Below are 21,217 nucleotides of genomic sequence, written 5' to 3' on the forward strand. Positions count from 1 at the left end.
TACATATTTAATGAAATATATACGGAAGATAGGGCTCTGAGAGAATTTTAAACAAGAAAATTAGTGATTTAGAGCACAACGTTTCTATGTATATGCGTGTGTGTATGTGTGTGTTACTGTTTAGTCATTTCAGTTATTTCTGAGTCTATGACCCCGTTTGGGATTTTTTGGCAAAAAATTCTACAAATGTTTGCCATTTTCTTCTCCAGCTCATTTTACAGATGAGGAAACTGAGGTCAAAAGGGTTAAGTGACTGGTCGTGGATTATATATATGTATGTGAGTGCATAGATGTATGTATAGACACATATACACACATATATATGCTCATACACATATTTGTATTCTTGTGGTAGGAAAGATTAGGAACCTCTATTGGTGTTCTGGTCTTGCTAAGGCAAATTCCAGTATGTGTGTGCTGAAATGGATGTGGATGTGGATAGACTGACTGATAGAAATTGGCATCTATTTATAACTATATATATAGACATAGATATATAGTTTTATATAATTATATATGGTTTTACAAATATAGTTATGGATTTATAATTTCACATTTATGTCTACATGTAGTTATATAGAATGATACATAGTATAATTTATATTTTATGTATATACTATCTGTATAGATATATACAATTGTATGGAAAATGCCATCAACAATTTTAATTAACAGACAAATAATGCAAATGGGAACACAAATTAATACAAAAATTGGTCACTAAAATTTTATTGATGATTTTTTGCTAATTTTTTAGTTTTTCTTAATTTAGTTAAGAAAAAGAAACCAATAAACTCATAATGATATATACCTCTTGGCTGAGAAATGATGGAAAGGATTTTTACAGGCTAATATAAAGTACCAAAGAGATATGTGAATAAGAAAGGCAAGAATGGAAACTAGATTGATAAGGAACAAGCATCTTGGCTCCTTAGCTCATCTTTTGTTCAAGCACTGTGCTAAGAGTTGAATATTGGAAAGGTGACAAAGAAGAGTTGCTGCCCTAAAATGAACTCATAATCAATTGAAGAGACAATATGCAAACAAATATTTACATGCAAAGCTATATGTAGGATAAATCAGAAGAGAAAAGTGTTAGAATTAGGAGGACTTGAGAAAGGCTTCCTATAAAGAAAAATGGAATTTTAGATGAGACTTGATAAAACAAAGGAAGTTGATAGAAGGAGTTGAGGAAGGAGAATATTGAAAGCAGGGGTAAAAGTCAGAAAAAACACTTAGAGTTAGGAAATGGAATGTCTTTTTCATGAAATAGCCAGGAGGGCAGAGTCACTAGATCAAAGAATATATAATGGGGAATAAGATGTGAGAACACTGGAATGGTAGGAGAAGGTTAGGTTATGAAAGACTTTATATACCAAACCAAGAATTTTGAATTTTACTCTGGAAACAATAGGGAACTATTGAAGTGTGAGTGTCTGTGAAGGAGGCAATGTAATCAGATCTACTTTTTTAGATTGTTTTCATCAAAACAATATAATTCTTTCACAGATTAACACTAAAAAAGCAAGATTATATAAAAAGATTTCACAAAGGGAAAAAAAAACGAATTAGCAATTATAACTTTAAAGACCAAATTTATTCACGAAATAAATGATGATAGGAGAACTTGGTAATTTTTTTATTCATGAAACATATATTAGAGCAGCAAGAGGTAGAAAGAGAAGCACCATTTAAAATTACCCTAGACAATATAAAATACTTAGGAATCTATCTACCAAAACAAATACAGGAATTATATGAACATAACTACAAAACACTTTCCAAAAAAATAAAACTAGATCTAAACAATTGGAAAGACATTGAGTGCTCATGGGTAGGACGAGCTAACATAATAAAAATGACCACTCTACCCAAATTAATTTATGTATTTAGTGCCATACCTATCAAACTACCAAAAACATTCTTTACTGCATTAGAAAAAACTATAATAAAGTTTATTTGGAAGAACAAAAGATCAAGAATATTAAGGGAAATAATGAAAAAAAAAACGTGAAGGAAGGTGGCTTAGCAGTACCAGATATTAAGCTATACTATAAAGCAGCTGTCATCAAAACAATATGGTACTGGCTAAGTGATAGAAGGGAGGATCAGTGGAATAGACTTGGGGTAAGTGATGTCAGCAAGACAGTGTATGATAAACCCAAAGAGCCCAACTTTTGGGACAAAAATCCACTATTTGACAAAAACTCCTGGGAAAATTGGAAAACAATATGGGAGAGATATGGTTTAGATCAACATCTCACACCCTACACCAAGATAAATTCAGAATGGGTGAATGACTTGAATATAAAGAGGGAAACTATAAGTAAATTAGGTCAGCACAGAATAGTATACTTGTCAGATTTCTGGGAAAGGAAAGATTTTAAAACTAAACAAGAGTTAGAGAAAATTACAAAATGTAAAATAAATAATTTTGATTATATTAAATTAAAAAGGTTTTGTACAAGGAAAAACAATGCAACTAATATCAGAAGGGAAACAACAAACTGGGAAAAAATCTTTATAACAAAAAATTCTGACAGAGGTCTAATTACTCAAATATACAAGGAGCTAAATCAATTGTGTAAAAAATCAAGCCATTCCCCAATTGATAAATGGGCAAGAGACATGAATAGGCAATTTTCAGGTAAAGAAATCAAAAGTATCAATAAGCACCTGAAAAAGTGTTTTAAATCTCTAATAATTAGAGAAATGCAAATCAAAACAATTCTGAGGTATCACCGCACACCTAGCAGATTGGCTAAAATGAAAGAAGGGGAGAGTGATGAATGTTGGAGGGGATGTGGCAAAATTGGGACATTGGTGCATTGCTGGTGGAGTTGTGAAATGATCCGGCCATTCTGGCTGGCAATTTGGAACTGTGCTCAAAGGGCTATAAAAGAATGCCTGCCCTTTGATCCAGCCATACCATTTTGTTGGGTTTGTACCCCTAAGAGATCATAAATAAACAGACTTGTACGAACATATTTATAGCTGCGCTCTTTGTGGTGGCAAAATACTGGAAAAGGAGGGTATGCCCTTCAATTGGGGAATGGCTGAACAAATTGTGGTATATGCTGGTGATGTTGTGCTCAAAGGAATAATAAATTGGAGGAATTCCATGTGAACTGGAAAGACCTCCAGGAATTGATGCAGAGTGAAAGGAGCAGAGCCAGAAGAACATTGTACACAGAGACTGATATACTATGGTAAAATCGAATGTAATGGACTTCTGTACTAGCAACAATGCAATGACCCAAGATAATTCGGAGGAATTTACGGAAAGGAACACTATCCACATTCAGAGGAAGAACTGCAAGAGTAGAAACACCGAAGAAAAACAACTGTGTGGACATGTGGGTTGATGAGGACATGATTGGGGATGTAGACCTGAAAAGACCACACCCATGTAACTATCAATAATGTGTAAATAAGTCTTGACTGACCACACCAGTAGAAATGCGAATTAGCTACAGTGGAGGGACGGGGTCATTTAGGGGTGGGGTAGTGAAGGGGTGAAGGGTAAAGTAAAAACATAACTTATGTAAACATGGAAATTTTTTCTAAAAATAAAAAATTATTAAAAAAAGAAACATAACTAAAATGTAATAAATCTATATAGCTAAAATTAGGTCATGGTCTAAAATTTTTCACATATCTCATCTCCCACTAACTGCATTAACCAATATTATTCCATATAAAGCAACAGCAAAATGGGAAACTGCAACAAACATGGGAGCCAAATTTTACTTTAAATGTCCCTGACACATGGCAAAACAATATGCATTTCAAAGAATACAGATTAAATAACATAAAATGTCAATAGTTAAAGGAAAATTATGTGAAATACAGGAAGACTTTGGTAGTAAGACAATTATTATAGGTGACTTCAAAGCATTTTCTTCAGTTAATTCAAAATGCAATGGCAAAATAAAATACTTAAATGGATCTGAGTTGGATGTTGGAATGAAAAAAAAACTATTTTCCTTTGGTGATGACTTAATAAATATTCAAATGTGTATACTTAAAATATAAATTGTGTTCTAAGACATGAACATGTTTTTGGCAGTTATTGGTAATTGTAAAAACAAATGTTTGAGTATGATATACCATATTAAAAAAGGTAATCATCTGCTGGACAGAAAGATACCATAACTTGATGCAGAAAACTAGAAATATAGAACATAATCTCTGACAGGCTACATACAATACAATAAAACTATAATCAATTAGGAGAACTGAAAAAATGCACTTAAATGGAGATCAAATTATCTTATGCAGCAATTAGTAAGGTTTGCGATATCTCAAATGCAGTGTAGAAATTAGACAAGAATAATTAATCAGGGCAGAAATGTGGGAATCAGAGTGGAAATCAGTATCTTTGTCTACCCTTTACCCAATTTCATTTCCATGTTAATTAGGAAATCTCTTCGGAATTATGGGGAAAAACTGACCACAGCTCTCACAAAGATACTTTGGGGTTTGGTTTGGAGCAGAATTTCTGAATGAGTATTTTAAGTGTAGACTTAAAGGATTTAAAAGAGTTTATGGGGAATTTTCAAACACCAGGTCATATAATTACCTTTGACCACTAACTTCAAGTTCATCTCAGAGAAAAGCTATTCAAATGCATAATTAAAATGAACCTTTGTCACTCACTAGCTTTTTTCTAGGCTGCCTCGCTGGAGCAGAGTGTTTGGAGCCCTCAGCCATATAATATAACAATGGAAGATTTCCTGATTTCTAGCTATTGCTTAATATAAAATGGTAGCAGTAAGCAGCATGCAGTCCTGAGGCTTAACAGCTAAAGCCTAATGATTGGTAACAGTGAGCAACCTGGTGATAACAAGAAAAATGGAGAGATCCATTAAAGTAACATGACAACATTTTAATATATAATGCTTAAATGAGATATGATGCTCAGCAACAGCAAAGAACACACGGTCATATCACCAGAATACAGTGTGGCCTCTCCAGCAGTGGAGAGAGGTAGCTTTCAATGCCATAGTCAGATGGGCCCCTGTATTTATTATTTCCATGGATGCCAGTGCTTCATGGTTTCCTGAAATGTGTTCCTTTTTGCATACTTGCTGGTCATATATTCCCTTTGTATGTTCTTCATATATATTTGTTGGTCACATATTTTATGTATTGCCTTTCATATATATTTCTAAACCACACGTGACCCCCAAAATAAGTGTGTATTCTATATGTCTGACCTCTATGCATATTCTCTGGTCATTTATGCTCTCTCTGTATTTGTCATTACTTTTTTTAATGTAACTGATTTTATTATCCTTTTTTTTTTTATCAATTAATAGATTTTTTTCTTCAAAACAAAACAAAAGAAGCAAAAGTATAAGAACACATGCCTGTTCACGGAAAACACTCTCACATTATGCCTGACCAAAAATGAACATTTTTCTGTATCTCTCTTTTAAGAGAGCTAAGTACCATTCACATCCTTGGAAATAAGGTTGTCATTGGATTGATCAACCTATTTATGTCTTAACTTTACCTGACTCATAATGGATTTTACTTCACATCCTTATATTAACTCTGGGATTTTTTATGTTTCAAGTATATTTCTCATAAACCATATATTACTGAATTATCTTTATAATCCATTCTGCTGTCCTATTCTGTTTTATGTTGAGTTCATCATTATATTCTCAGTTACAATGGTTAATAATGTACTTCCCTCTATCTTATTTTCTTGTACAATTTCTCCCTTCCTCCCATAAAGAAGAGAATAGTGAGGGAAGTATGTGCTTAGCATCAATGCTAATGCAATCTATTTCTGCTTCCATTTTCTTCTTTTTCCCTAACCCAGATCCCAATTGCAGTCTCATAATTTCTCTCTCCTTTTAAGCTCCTCTCTAGAATTCATTCTCCTTATTGAGATTTTGTATTGCTGACGAATGATCTCTTCATTAATCTTTTTTTCCCACTAATTGTCCATTCCTTTATTTTCTCTTGAATCTCCCATTTTCTTATTTAGTAAAAAAAATTTTTCATACCCAACATATGTCTTTTTCTTCTCTCCTTTGACAAGCTTAAATGAATGTGAGACACAATTGTTATATATTCCTAGCATCCCTTTCTTCTTGTTGCATAATTTTCTACTTGTGTACCCTGTCTATGTGCAATAATCTTCCTCAACTTTCCTTCCTTTTTGCCCGAGTATATTCTTTTTTTCTCTCCTTTCCTCTTCCTCTAAAACCATCAAAACATAACAAAGTCATACTTGGGCCTTTTGTGTTATTAGTGTCCCTCTATGTACCCTGACCTGATAGTGTTTTGAATCACATAGATCACCTCTTCACTTTGTAATGTAAAGTATCCTTATTTCACACCTAATGTTTGGTCATTTAGGTTCCTTGTTCATGTTTCTCATGACTTCTGTGTTTGTATTTCAAGTTTCTCCTTAGGACTGGTGTTTTTATTAGGAATATTTAGAAGTCCTCTCTTTCATTAAAGGTCCATCCCATCTTACCTAATCAGGGTGTGTGTGTGTGTGTGTGTGTGTGTGTGTGTGTGTGTGTGTGTGTGTAGAAATAGATTAGATAGATATTTAGATGCATAGCTTAGATGGATTAGATAGATAGATAGATAGATAGATAGACAGACAGACAGATAGATGATAGATAGATAGATAGATAGATAGATAGATAGATAGATAGATAGATAGATAGATAGATAGATAGAACTAAGATGTTTTAGTAGAGATAGGAGTATCTAAATCTCTCTGAAAATTCCCTTCAACCAACATTAAAATATATCTTCAAAATGAATACTAGAGTGTCAGAAAAAACAAAGGGACAATGTGAAGAAATTTTCCTGCAGAAGACAATCTGGAAGGTAGAGTGAGAAGGTCTCTTTTAGTGGTGTGAGAGAGGAGAAGAGTGCCCAGCAAGGTCATACCAATATTGCAAACCAACAGCCTGGTACCTCCCTTACTCCACTGATCCAGTTTCTAAACCTGGTCCCATGCCAGCAGTAAGACCCTGAGACCCTGCCTAAGCCAACAGCAGAGCACCCCCACATCCACCCCTTGAAAATCTGAGGTCTAGTGCAACAACCCAGTGTGCCTGGCCAGTGCCAGTGACACCCAGGGTGAGGTCCCACATGTCATTGAAAGCCCACAGTTAAGCCCTGAGAATGAACAATGTGCCTGGCCCCACAAACCAAAAGCAAGTACTGAGGGAAACTAAATAAGCAATGGGAGGTCACTTCCAAAACTCTCAGCCTACGGGCCATTATGCCACCTAGTAAGAACTGAAACTTAGAGATACCCAGAACTAGTTTTGAGGGTACCAGTAAGAAAATACTCAAATTCAAGTAATTGTCCCTTTTACCCTGGGAAAAGAGCCCACCATTAGGATAAAAATAAAAATTCAGAAAAAGGCTGGGGAAAATGTGCAAACATGAAGAACAAACAAAAATAAGCCCACCTAATCATAGAAAACTATTGCAGAAATAAGGACAAACAAGGCATGAATTCAGAAGAGGGAAATGAGATTAAAGGGACTACACACAAAATTTCAAAGAAAAATGGAAATTGGTCTCAGGCTATGGAAAAGCTCAAAAAATGATTTAAAAAATTAAATGATAGAAGGGAAGCAACAAATTGGGAAAAAATTTTATAACAAAAAACTCAGACAGAGATCTAATTACTCAAATATACAAGGAGCAAAATCAGTTGAACAAAAAATCAAGCCATCCTCCATTCGATAAATGGGCAAGGAACATGAATAGGCAATTTTCAGATAAAGAAATCAAAACTATTAATAAGCACATGAGAAAGTGTTCTAAATCTCTAATAATTAGAGAAATGCAAATCAAAACAACTCTGAGGTATCACCTCACATCTAGCAGATTGGCTAAAATGACAGCAAGGGAGAGTAATGAATGTTGGAGGGGATGTGGCAAACTTGGGACATTAATGCATTGCTGGAGTTGTGAACTGATCCAACCACTGGATGGCAATTTGGAACTATGCTCAAAGGGCTTTAAACAACTATCTGCCTTTTGATCCAGCCATAGCACTGCTTGGTTTATACCCCAAAGTGATAATAAGGAAAAAGACTTGCACAAAAATACTTATAGCCGCGCTCTTTGTGGTGGCAAAAATTGGAAAATGAGGGAATGTTATTCGATTGGGGAATGGCTGAACAAATTGTGGTATCTGCTGGTGAGGGAATACTATTGTGCTCAAAGGAATAATGAAATGGAGGAATTCCATGTGAACTGGAAAGACCTCCAGGAATTGATGCAGAATGAAAGGAGCAGAACCAGGAGAACATTATAAACAGAGACTAATACATTATGTTCAATTGAACATAATGGACTTCTCTTTTAGCAGCAATGCAAGAATCCAGAGCAAGGCTGAAGGACTTATGAAAAAGAAAACTAGCCACATTCAGAGGAAGAACTGTGGGAGGAGAAACACAGAAGAAAAACAACTACTTCAACACATGAGCTGATGAGGATATTATTGGGGATTTAGACACTAAACAATAACTGTAGTCCAATTATCAATAATATGGAATTAGGTCATAATCAATGAAGCATGTAAAACTTAGTGGAATTGTGCTCTGGGTAAGGGGGGTTAGGGGAGTTTTGGGGTGAGGGAAAGAACATGAAACATGTAACTATGGGAAAATACTCAAAATTAAAATTAAAAAATAAAAAATAAAATAAGAGGCATAGGAAAAATGGGGGAAAGAATTGAAAGTGTTGCAAGAAGAAAACAACACTTACAAAGCAAAATTTACCAATTAGTAAAAGAGGTGCAAAATCCACTGAAGAAAATAATTTTTTTAAAGTAGACTAGGTCAAATGGAAAAAATTACAAAAATCCAGTGAAGAAAAGAACCTTTTAAAAAAGTAGAATTGACCATATTGAAATCATTCTTAATCTATCTCTCCTTGATTTGTATTCTAAGTTAATTCTTTTTTACTACAAGTTATTTAATATTTTCTTTTTTCCAGACTTTTGCTTTATTTCTGATTAACTGACTTCTATTTTGTTCATTCTAATTTTCAAGGAGTTTGTTACTTAAGTAAGGTCTCTACACAATCCCAAGCTTCTCCTTTTATTTCTAATTATTTTCATTTCATTGTTTTAATTTCTTTTTCATTTTTATCTAATACTCATTTCATTTTAAACATGTTTATACTACTTTTCAAAATCTTTTTTTTAAATGACTTCCAGGATTTTTATTTGAAATTATATTCAAGCTATGTTTTCCATTAAAGGTTTCCTTAAAGATGTTTAGAAGTCATTCTTCTGGGTTTATATCTTGAAAATCTCTGTTATCACCTAAGCACTGCCATTCTGGCTTATTCACCTGACTGTAAATGCCACTAGACCTGAAGTCAGATAACATCGGATCAAATACTCTCTCAGATGCTGAATAGGAATATCACCTTTATCACAAGTCACTTTACCTCACCAGACCACAGTTTCTTCATCTGTACAACAAGTGGATTTGGTCTAGATAGCTTTTAAAATCCCTATTAGTTATAATGTATGATATATATATAAAATATTATAATTATAAGTAACTAAATTATATAATTTATAAAATTAGTTATAATTATAGTTACAATTATATTTAAAATCCCTATGAAATATAAGATGTCATGGCCCTATAAATAAGCAAGGGAAAACCTGAGATTCCCTTGTCATATAAGAAGGAGGAATCCATATAATCACCAAGATCACTCACCCCAGGCCCCTGGTAGGCCAGTTTTATGTGAACCAACCTATAATTGACAATCTAGGAAAGTCATATTCTTGTAATCCCATAGATAGATATTTTTGTGACTGGAGTGACCTAGTTTATTGTTTTTTACTGGGTTATAAATGTATAATCTTCTAAAAGGTATTTCCATATTTGACCACGTTGTGAGAGAACACTTATAAATCCAAAACACAAAAATAATACACACATATTAAATACCATTCTTTCCTATCTCTCCTTTCCTGTTGGTAGAATGACCTATGGCTTCATTTATACATATCTTTCCTTTCTGTTTTCTGTTAAGGGGTTCTGAGCTTAGGCTGGGAATATAGAAGGAATCTTATAAATGCCCATTCAAAGGCAGATTGGAAAATCAAGTTGATTATTTTATAAAGCTAGCCTTTTAAAAATTAATTAACATGTTTGTTACATTAAAATTCCAAGGTATCTCCCACTCTTCCTCTTCTCACTGAACTAGAGAAGGCATCATTTAACAAAAAGAGATAGACATAAAAGTGTGTCTTCCTTGTTTCTGATTATCAGTTCTTTCCTTGGTGGTGAATAGACACGTCATTCTTTGAACATTCATCTCCTAAGGAAACAGATAGCACTTTTGTGTACCTTTCTTCACCATTCTGGCTGGACTTGTGATTTCATCAGTGAGAAGAACTCCCAATGTGGAAACTGCCGACTCTGGTGTTTATTATCAAGAAGACAACGAGATAATGGACGTAGCATTGGATTTGAGATCAGAAGAATCAAATTCTGCCTCTATCACTTGCTCCATCAATAATAAGATGTTACTATTAAAGCATCTTGGGCAAGCTACTGACTCTTTCTTGGCCTTAGATTTCCTATTTGTAAAATGGGAGGGTTGAATTTTGTTGTTATTCAGTCATATCCAACTCTTTGTGAGCCCATTGAGAGCTTTCTTGGCAAAGATACTGGAGTGGCTTGCCATTTTCATCTCAAGATTATTTTACAGATGAGGAAACTGAAGCAAACAGAGTTAAGTGTCTGAGACCAGAGTTGAACTCAGGAAGACGAATCTTTCTGAGGTCAGGTTCAAGTGCTCTATTCAGTGCCCTACTTTGTTCTTTCTCAAGGTTAGACTAGATGGCTTCTAACTCCAGATGGCATTCAAACTCTAAATGTATGATCCTGTGAGCCTATGAACTTGCCTGTCATTTATAATATAGCATAGTGACTCATCAGGAACTATTTGATTATGGCCACCAAGGCAGGTGACCTGAACTATATTTCTAACCTTTAACCTTTATCTACCCTTACAATTTTTCCTGGTTTCATTCACAGCACCAAACCATCCACAGGGGAAAAGGGCTCCCATTCTCTGAGTAATTCACTACTGTAGGGAAAATTCTAGTTTTTGACTTCTGGTTTTCCTCTCTGCCAGGGACTTCCCCCATGCTTGGAACATTCTGCCTCTCTGTCTTTGCCTCTTGATTTATTTAGTCTCAACTAAAATCTCACCTTCTGAAAGAAACTTTTTCCTGGTCCTTCTTATTACTAGTTACTATTTTATTACTATATTACTAATATTACTAAATTACTATTACTACTTCCTGACCTTTAAGATAGTGCCAAGTATCTGAGGCAGAAATTAAAGTCAGACCACATTACTTTTAACTCCAGCTCTTTTTCCACATCACCCTATTCCCTATACTGTGTAGTTCCTGGCACATAGCAGGGACTTAATGTAGATTAATTGATTGGTGGGGATTGAACCCAGGTCTTCCACCTCTAGAAGTGAGATTTCATCCCCCTAGGCAGTGATGGCTCCTGTTTGGATCAGCACTCAGTAAATGGTGGTGCAAAAATTTTGATTTTCTTTTCAATTCACTTCCTCTATGTCTCAATTGATTTTAGGAAGAAGTAATGAATAGATTCAAATATTGCATGTCCTGCCTAGCAATTTAGTCTCGATTATCAAAATCATTACTTTTAGAATTCTGATACATGCACTATGTGTGTACATGCATATATGATTTTATGAAAACATGCATATGTGTATATGCATGCCTATCCTGTATGTGCATCTATGTATGCACATAATCATTTCACTTGCAGTCATTTATATGAAGTAGGTATTTTAGAGGATTGTTGAATTTGAATTTTTATTATTTCAGCAATTAAAAAGGTCTTGACTGCATTTCCTGATTCCTTCCTTAAATTAACTGCCTCTCCTTTACTTTTAGTATGACTCCTTAATTTCTTCCAGAACTCTCTCAGAGCAGACAAATGATACCCCATCTTTATAATTAAATTTCAATCAATTTCACTGATCTAGTCAAATAAATTTTGAAAATTCAATCAATCATATTTTTTCAGGGATTTTAGCCATATGAAAGCCTCAGACTATAATCTGACTTCTGTAGGAAAGAGGATTATATCTCTAATTGAAAAACACTTTTCTTCTCTTTCCTTCTGTAGAGTTCCACTTCTAGCTCTCTCACAGTATCTGAGAGCTGAGCCATGTTGCCTAATCTAGCCTGAAACCAGTACCCCATACCAATACCTACAGTCAACTGCCATATAGAATTTACCTTTCTTAACCTCCCTGTCCTTCCCAACAGGTGGCACCTAGATGACACAGTGAATAAAGTAGAGGACCTATAATCAATCAGGGTTAAGTTCAAATTCTGATTCAGGAATTCATTAGTTGTGTGACTCTGGGTATGCCATTTAAAATTTTGCTCAGCTTCAGTTTGCTCATATTTAAAATGAGAGTTATAAGTAGTATTTCAATCACAAGATTATCCATAAGGCTCAAATGAGATATTATATGTAATCCATTTTGCATACATTCAATTTCATTATACATTATAATTAGTATTCATTTCTAGCACCGCTTTATTAATGAACTCCCCTCCTGTTTGACTGCAATCTCTTGAGGGCAAGAACTATCATTTCTTTTGTATATATCTCTAGCATTCAGCAGGTTGCCTGATACATAGGAAATACTTAATGAATGCTTGATCTATCTATCTATTTATCTATCTATCTGTCTGTCTGTCTGTCTGTCTGTCTGCCTATCCATCCATCCATCTGTCCATCTGTCTGTCTATATATCTACATTTTTCTACCTATTTCTATCTAGCCGTCTATCTATCTATCTATCTATCTTTCTCTGTCTGTCTGTCTGTCCGTCCATCTGTCCTTCTGTCTGTCTTTCTATCTGTCTGTCTGTCTATCTATATATTTTTAGGGTGTGTCGATTGGTACTTATACATTTGACTTGCAGCTTTATTAAAGCAATGGCTTTTACTGACACAATCATGCATATATATTCCAAACTTCTTTTTGTTAACTAGGTGTTATAGAAAGAAGTAGAGACATTGATTTTATCTCTGTGTAATATACACGCATATATATAGATTTTTTTGCATGTAAATTCATGTTTGCAAATACATAGGAATATATATATATATATAAGTATATATATATATATATATATCTTTCCTACAGAAGTGTGTGTGTGTGTGTGTATGTGTGTGTGTGTGTGTGTGTGTATAGTCATACCTCACTATTTTGAGGTTCACTTATCGGGGCTTCACTGTATCACTTGATTTTTTTTAATATATATAATTGTGTATCACAGAGTTACACTTATGGAGGCACACCGTTGGCTAATAGAATGAAAGACGTCAAACCACAGCACTGTATTCTATATCCTGGACACTGATTGGCTCAGTGACTGTAAGTTAATAAGAGTGTGGAAAACGTTTATAGGAGAATGGGAAGGGTTTATAAAGCCTTAAATATTTATATTAATTTAGTTTATATTAAATAATAAAATAAATATAATGCCACTACTTCACGGATTTTCACCTACTGCTGGGGTCTCTGGAACATAACTCCATATAGATATTTCAAATTTGTCTCTTTCAGATTTAAATAGATGTAAAAATTGAGGTAGCTAGGGGAAACAAACAAACAAAAATTGAGAATCTTTAATCTGACTTCAAGACCTGATCTGTCACTGAGGAGAGCTGTGGATGACCTTGGATGAGTATCTTAAAATCTGTAGTTCTCCACTTCCATATCTGCATTATGAAAGTAGTAATGTTTCATCTCCTTATGATAAAGTGATATTGTTAGTAATGATTAACTTTTTAAAGCCTATGAAAGATTTCACTCTTTTTAAGAGATTTAGAATTTTTTTTCAATTTACTGTATAAATCAAGGAAATAAAATTACGAAAATATCTATGTCTGTCTGAACATTAAAAATGGATTTTAAACAGGAAGGACTGTGAATTTTTGACCTTCCTATTCAGCTACAACTGCACTTCAGTATTCATTTTTTTCCCTTGAAAGAGAATTTGACCTCTTACAGATGAAGAGGTAGAAGTAGGTGAATTTTAAAACCCTTGCATGGAAGGTTCTCTGTGGGCTAGAATCTCCTTTTTATCTGAACTTGGAATATTATATATTACCTATTGATCTTTATGGTCAGAGAGCTCTGTTCTTCAGTTCCTGAAACTTTCTTTTGATCTGTTGGAGATTAAGGCCTTTGGCATTATTCTCCCAACATTTAGAATTCTCTGTTTTATGCATTTGCAGTTGTTTCTGTCTTAAACTATTTTAAAATGAAGGTCAAAAGTTTCCCTTTTATTTAAGGATGAATCTGCTTTGGTAAATCTGTTATATTTTCCCTCATACTGAGGCAAGGCACTTTCCTGTTTAAATCAGCAACACTCTATGGACATTGTAGAGTTTACACTGTACAGGGTCCTCTGCCCACTCCAAATCTGACCATGCTATTTCATGAGCATAAGGAGAGAGAATTGGTAGAGAACAAGGGGGGGAAGTATATGTAGCAATTCTATTGTGATATTTCCTAGTGGTTTTCCACTTCCTTTTCCTCTACTTTTTCCTCTCTCCAATCCTGAATCTGAGTTATTATTTACACAAATACTCTGTAAGTAGTTGGACTTGTTCTTGGTTATTGGCAGTAAGGCAATGCTCCATAGAAATGAATTTTAGATTCCCCATTCTGGGGTGTGTTTGTGTGTGTATGTGTGTAGTGGGCAGACTATAAGTTTTTTGTTAAATCACTGGAAGAGAACTGGAGAGATTTTTTTTTCTTAAGCATGAGAAACAACAGCAGCTTCCCCACCTCTTGCCTTGAGCACATAAACTCATAACTTTGAACTAACTCATACATAGAAACATTCATACACACTCTAATAGAGACAAATAAGTGATGATTATCATCTTCTTAGATGTTTGTTTTTAATTAAATTAAAATTTTCTTTATTGCCTATTATGAGCAATGTATATTTTCAAAGTAATGTCAAGCAAGAAAATTTAAGAAATACCAAATAAAATCCAAGTTGATGAGAAAAGAGATTTTTTTTCCTTAAATATTTGGTTAGCAGTAAATTTTATTCTGGTGTCATAATGAAAAAAACTTTGACTGAGCACCTTAAAATAATGATAATTAGAAATATAGCACCAGCTCACAAAATAAGTAAGAAAACTAATGTAGATCATATAGGGGCATAGACTGTTTCTAGTTTATAAATGGTAGCGTGTCATCATTTGACTTACTAACATCCAACGATCCATGATTTGTACTAAAATTTTCATGTAACACACCCAGAAAATAATTTCCCTCCAGTGATGTGATTTCATTTATAAAATCTCAAAATCCTATTCAAATACATAGATATATGTATATATGCACACATATATACATGTAGGTATATGTGTGTATATTCCCTAACCCATTAGAAGAATTCCCAAATGAAATGAATTTTGGAAAATATTTTTAATAGAGACTATTGTAAAGTTGTTGGTAGAGAACCGCAATAATTATCATTCTCTCCACCCTTCATTTGTGCCTTCTGACATCCACACCTTTGTCTATACTGTTCTTTATCTTTATCTGTACCTTCTACCTGAAATGTTATTTTTCTTGATTTTGAAAATTTTACTGATCTGTTAAGATTTAATTCAGATGCTTCTTCCTTCATAAAGCCTTTCTTGAACACTCCAGTAGAAGTGATCACTTTCTCCTTTGAATTTCTATACCACACAAAGTCAAGGTATGTGTACAAGCTTTATCTCTCCTAATAGCAGATTATTATCCTTCCAGGAAACATAGCTTACTAATCTTTGGCTCACCTGGTTAGACAGCCCTAGCAAAGATAACATAACATTGAAAACTGTTCCTCATTTAACGTGTACAAGCAAACCCACATACAAGGTATTTCATAACAATTGTAATCCAAATATATTCTGCCACTCCCAACTGAGTTTTCATTGCTGAGAGACCCTTTCCTGTTTGAATTGCAATTATAGAAAAGGGTAGAAATAGGAAATAGAGATAGAAACAGAAGGAGAAGGGGCAAGAAGAGACACTTGGGAGTGGGAACCATAGAAATAGAGAAAAGGGCACCCCCAAATCCCTCTGCCTTTCACCCCTTTCCCTAATCCCTGAATTGTGAATAATAAAAGCCATTTATTAGTCAGATAGCGTTCCAGAGAGCCTAAGAGACAACAAGGGAGAGGGGAACCACAGCTTGGTCTGGTTGCCTCCATCTTGAAGCCAGACCACCTGCTGTGAAGTTGACTGATCTCGGGGGAGGTTGTGCTAAAAGGAATAATGAACAGAGGAGTTCCATGTGAACTGGAGAGCCCTCCAGGAACTGATGCAGAGAGAAAGGAGCAGAGTCAGAAGAACATTGTACACAGAGACTGATATACTATGGTAAAATCGAATGTAATGGACCTCTGTACCAGCAGCAATGCAATGACACAGGACAGCTATGAGGAATTTATGGTAAAGATGCTACCCACATTCAGAGGAAGGACTGCAGGGGAAGAAACATATAAGAAAAACAGCTGCTTGAACGCATGGGTTAAGGTGGACATGATTGGGGATGTAGACTCGAAACTACCACACCAAAGCAACTATCAACAATTTGGAAATAGGTCTTGATCAATGACACATGTTATAACCAGTGGAAATGTGCATCAGCCATGGGTGGGTGGAGAGTGGGTGGGTGAAAGGGAAAGTATGAGCATGAATCATGTAACCATGTTAAAAATGAATATTAATAAATGTTTAAAAAATAAAAAAAATCATTTTCTCAATGGTAGTTGCTTTGCTCTCTTTCCGTCTTTATCTATCTGTTTCTATGTTTCACTATTTCTATCTCCCTATCTCTGCCTCTCTGATTCTGTTTTTCTGTCTGTCTGTCTGTCTGTCTCCCTCCTCTGCTGAACCCAACTGAACTTCACCATTCTCTTTTTCCAATTATAATATTACCATTAATGATGCTTCTGATATGTTAGCTAGAGAGGGGATCATAAAGTGGAATCATTCATCTGGTGTGATGGCTAAGGCTCAAAGACAAGATGCTAATTTTAAGCAATGGGAGTTTGCACTGTAACAGGACCTTTGACTGACTGATTGCCATTTTCTTATCCTCAGAATATCTAATCAAATCTCATATCTTCCCCCTTTCCTTTTCCCATTCTCATCCTAAAACACAGAACTGACTATGTGTCTGAATTAAAATTTTTCAATAGGTCCCATTTCATACTAGGATAAATTATACCATGCTCAGAAAATTATTTAAAGTTTCCAAAGTCTTATTCTCATCTACTTTTATACCTTTATTTCATATGATTCTACACCATGTTTTCTATTCTACTGAAAATGATCTGCTTTCTCATCCCTTTACGTGGAATTTCAACCCTTACCTTGACAACGGAGCTACTCTCCCCTATATATGAAATGTACTACTGACTTATCTCTTGGAATACTTAACTTCTTTCAGAGAACAATTTAGAAACTACATCCAAATAAAGGCCTTTAATGATCTCTCCCATATTTAGAGTCTCTTCATTTTGCAATTATTTTGCATTATTTTGTCTATGTTTTACCTTTCTCTGTATATGATCTTGCTTTCCAGGACAATGCAAGTTTCTTATATTTCTGTATTTCTCTTGTTGTTGTTGTATTTCTCTTGAATAACCATATTTATTATAATTAGTTGCATATTTATAAGAAACCAAAAGAAGAAATTATTTTGTTACATGTAATATTTTATATACAGAAATGGTAACAGCAAAAGCTTACATTTGAAAAGACAGCATCTGTTAGTGAGATTATAGACAGAATCTTTTCACTGAATAAGAGGCTATACCTGATTATTTTAAGGATCCCTTACATCTTCAAGGAGTTTATCATTTACCTGATTCATTATGTTGGAAAAGATATGTCTTCATGATCTCCTACAATCTATTCAAGAATGTGCACTAGGTTAGCAAAAAGAAATTTCTATATGTGTTCTCCCAGAAAGGCTTCACATAGATTGTGCAATTTTAAAAATTTCGAGTAGCCTTTTGGATTCCTCTAAAAGAATATTTCTGTTTTGCTTTTAAATAGGACTGTGGTCTCATAACAATATAGAAAAGTAATGAAGAAAGTTCTATTTGATTTAAGTACAAAACATTTCTTTAAATAGAATATACAGGTTTAAGGAAGATAGATTATATTGGTGACAATTTATATTCAATTATAATTATATATTGTATAAAGTATATCAGGTTACTACTAGCCAAGTTTCAGGAAATATACAAATCAACTGGCTATAAATGATAAAAATATTTGCATCAGCATATTTAGGAAAAATTGAATCATTCCTTGAAAGCCTTTAGATTGTTTTTAATTAATAAGAAAATTAAATTGTTCTTAATTAACTAAATTATTTTAATTAATAAGAAAATTAATTTTTTAAATTAAATTGTTTTTAATTAATAAGAAAATTAAAAAGAAAATTGAAGACCCAGCTTCAAATCCTGCCTTTAACAGCTATGCAACCTGAAGAAATCCCTGTGCAACCGGAAGAAATCCCATATCTTCTCTGAACTTAATTTTATTCATCTGTAAAATGGGCATAATAATATCTATATGCTTCATAGAATAATTATGGGACTCAAATGGATGATAAACATACTTTGAAACTTTCTCAGGATGATAATTATTTCACATTTTATCCCATTGAACTTTCCCCAGAATACTTGGATTCTTTAATTTGTTCTTTACTTAATCTTTTTTTTTTTCCTGAACCCTTACTTTTGGTCTCAGTATCAGTTCTAAGACAGAAGAGCAACAAGACGTACGCAATCACAATTAAGTGACTTGCCTAAGGTTACATGGGAAATTTGTGAGACCAGATTTGAGATCATGTCCTCCTACCTTGAGTCTCAATCCACTGAGCTAGTACCTGCTTCAGGGATACTTAATCTTATTCTCCTGTCCCTGAGTCATGTTCACATTATTTTTACAATGGCCTTCCATATTTCTCCAAAACTTGGATTTCTACTCATCTTTAAAGGATTGTTTCTAATTGTAACTTCTCTATGATTTGCCCTTTGTCCACAATTGCTAGGCTTGGGCTTAGGGGAAGAACTGGATTTGAATCCTCTCCACTTACTAGTAATGTGACCATAAGAAAGCCAAATTACCATTTATCATGGTGCTTTAATATTATAAGCACTATATAAGTTTTAGCTATTATCATCATCATCATCATTACTGCATGTAAAATGGGATAGTCCTGGACTATCCCATTTTACATGCAGTGATGATGACAAAGGATTTTTATGAGGTTCAAATGAGACAAAGGATTTTTATGAGGTTCAAATGAGAAGATATATGAAAGCTATATAAATACTACATAAATGACCGTTATCATAATTCCCTCTAATTGGAAGTGATCCTTAAATCCTTTAAATTCCCATAGTCCCATGTTTTTACTTGTGTATTTCAAGAAGCCCCTTGATGTAGAGAATATTAGGACAATATTAGAGTTAGAAAAACCTGGGTTCATGTTCTGTTTTTAATACATTCTAGTTTCATAATTCTGGGTCAATCACTTAAGCTTGAAGAGTTCCAGGAAAATTGTTAAGACTATGAATTAGAAAATAGTTTATGATCTGCATTGATAGAATGAACATCGCATTGGGCGATGGTTATAATGATGAAATCAGTCCCAATCAAAATAAAAGTCACATCTGAGTAAATGAATATTCCCAATTCCCATTATGGTTCAGTCACTGGGTGGCTATCCCAGGATCAGAATTCTGCGTGACATTTTTTCTCTTAAAACTATTTCACAAAATCACACCATGATACCTTTAATGGTTAAACAGAAAACATAAGTAGTTCAAACTTTGGGTTTACTGTCTCACAAATGTGAACAGCATCAGAAAGAAAAGTAGACAGACATGGAGAACATGTGGAAAAGCACAAATGTGTGTAGAAAATATTTGTGAATACAAAATATATGCAGGGAAGGATATGTACATATCAAAGACTTGTAGAGGGGCAACTCTCACCTCTGACAAGGCTGGAGTGCTAAAGTATAATAATAACAGTGATGATGATGATAAATAACAATGGTTAACATTTACATAGAGCTCACTTTGTGTCAGGCATTGGGCTGAGAGTTTTACAATTATTTCATTTGTTCCTCATTATAATCCTTTGAAGTAGGTGCTATTATTATATAAACAAAGATGAAGTGGCTTTCCTAGGGTGACATTGGTGTTTTATTTTGAGGGATAAAATATATTTGCCCCCTTGATGTCTTGGCATTATAGGTATATGCATAGGTTACCTTTCCACCTGTCAAAATTGTAGTGATCATTCAGTCAAAAATGAAAAGTATGACATCGATAAAATAACTTTAGTTTCTCTTTTAAAAATTTACAAGTGATTAACATGCTGTGTTTCTTATAATAATACTGGATTAACATTGAATGGAGGTTACACAAGTTTTGAGGAAACATTGACTTTTTTAAACAGCAAGGTGGCAAGGGTCTACTGGTACAATTTAAGGCATAAAAGCACATTTTTAAAAATTAGAAAACAGGTTTAACTGCTCTTCACAGCTTCATTTTCAGTTCATTTAAAACTTTGTCTTGTCATATTCTAGGCTTTGGAGATTCCAGTCCACATGAACTGACAATAGAGCCATGATCCTTATAGGAAACTTAAATGTTTCAAATAATGAAAATGGAAGAGCAAAATAATTTCAATCAAAAGAATTGATAGGAACCATTAGACAAGAGAGCTTGAGAGTAAGTAATAGTTAAAAAAAACTGATTGAACAATCTACTGAGGAGAACAAGTAAAAACCAATCCTATAATTAATGGGAGTTGAAGGAGAAGAGGTCAAGAAAATTTTATCAGTTTGTGAGGTTACAAATCAAAGAAAGAAGAAAAAGAGGTAACTTGTACCCCTAAACTAAAAAATGTCTGAGTCTGGATTTGAACTCATCCTTCTGACTCTGGGTCCAGTGTACTGTCCGCTGTATTATATAGCTGCCCCATCATCAGAAACTCACCATTATTTTTTCTTGGGCAACATATATCTTTGCCACCCTAAGGTTGCTGATGTCTTATCTAACCTAAAATGATAATATGCA

The sequence above is a fragment of the Gracilinanus agilis genome, chromosome 5, assembly GCF_016433145.1.
Source record: "Gracilinanus agilis isolate LMUSP501 chromosome 5, AgileGrace, whole genome shotgun sequence".
In the NCBI taxonomy this organism is placed as follows: domain Eukaryota; kingdom Metazoa; phylum Chordata; class Mammalia; order Didelphimorphia; family Didelphidae; genus Gracilinanus; species Gracilinanus agilis.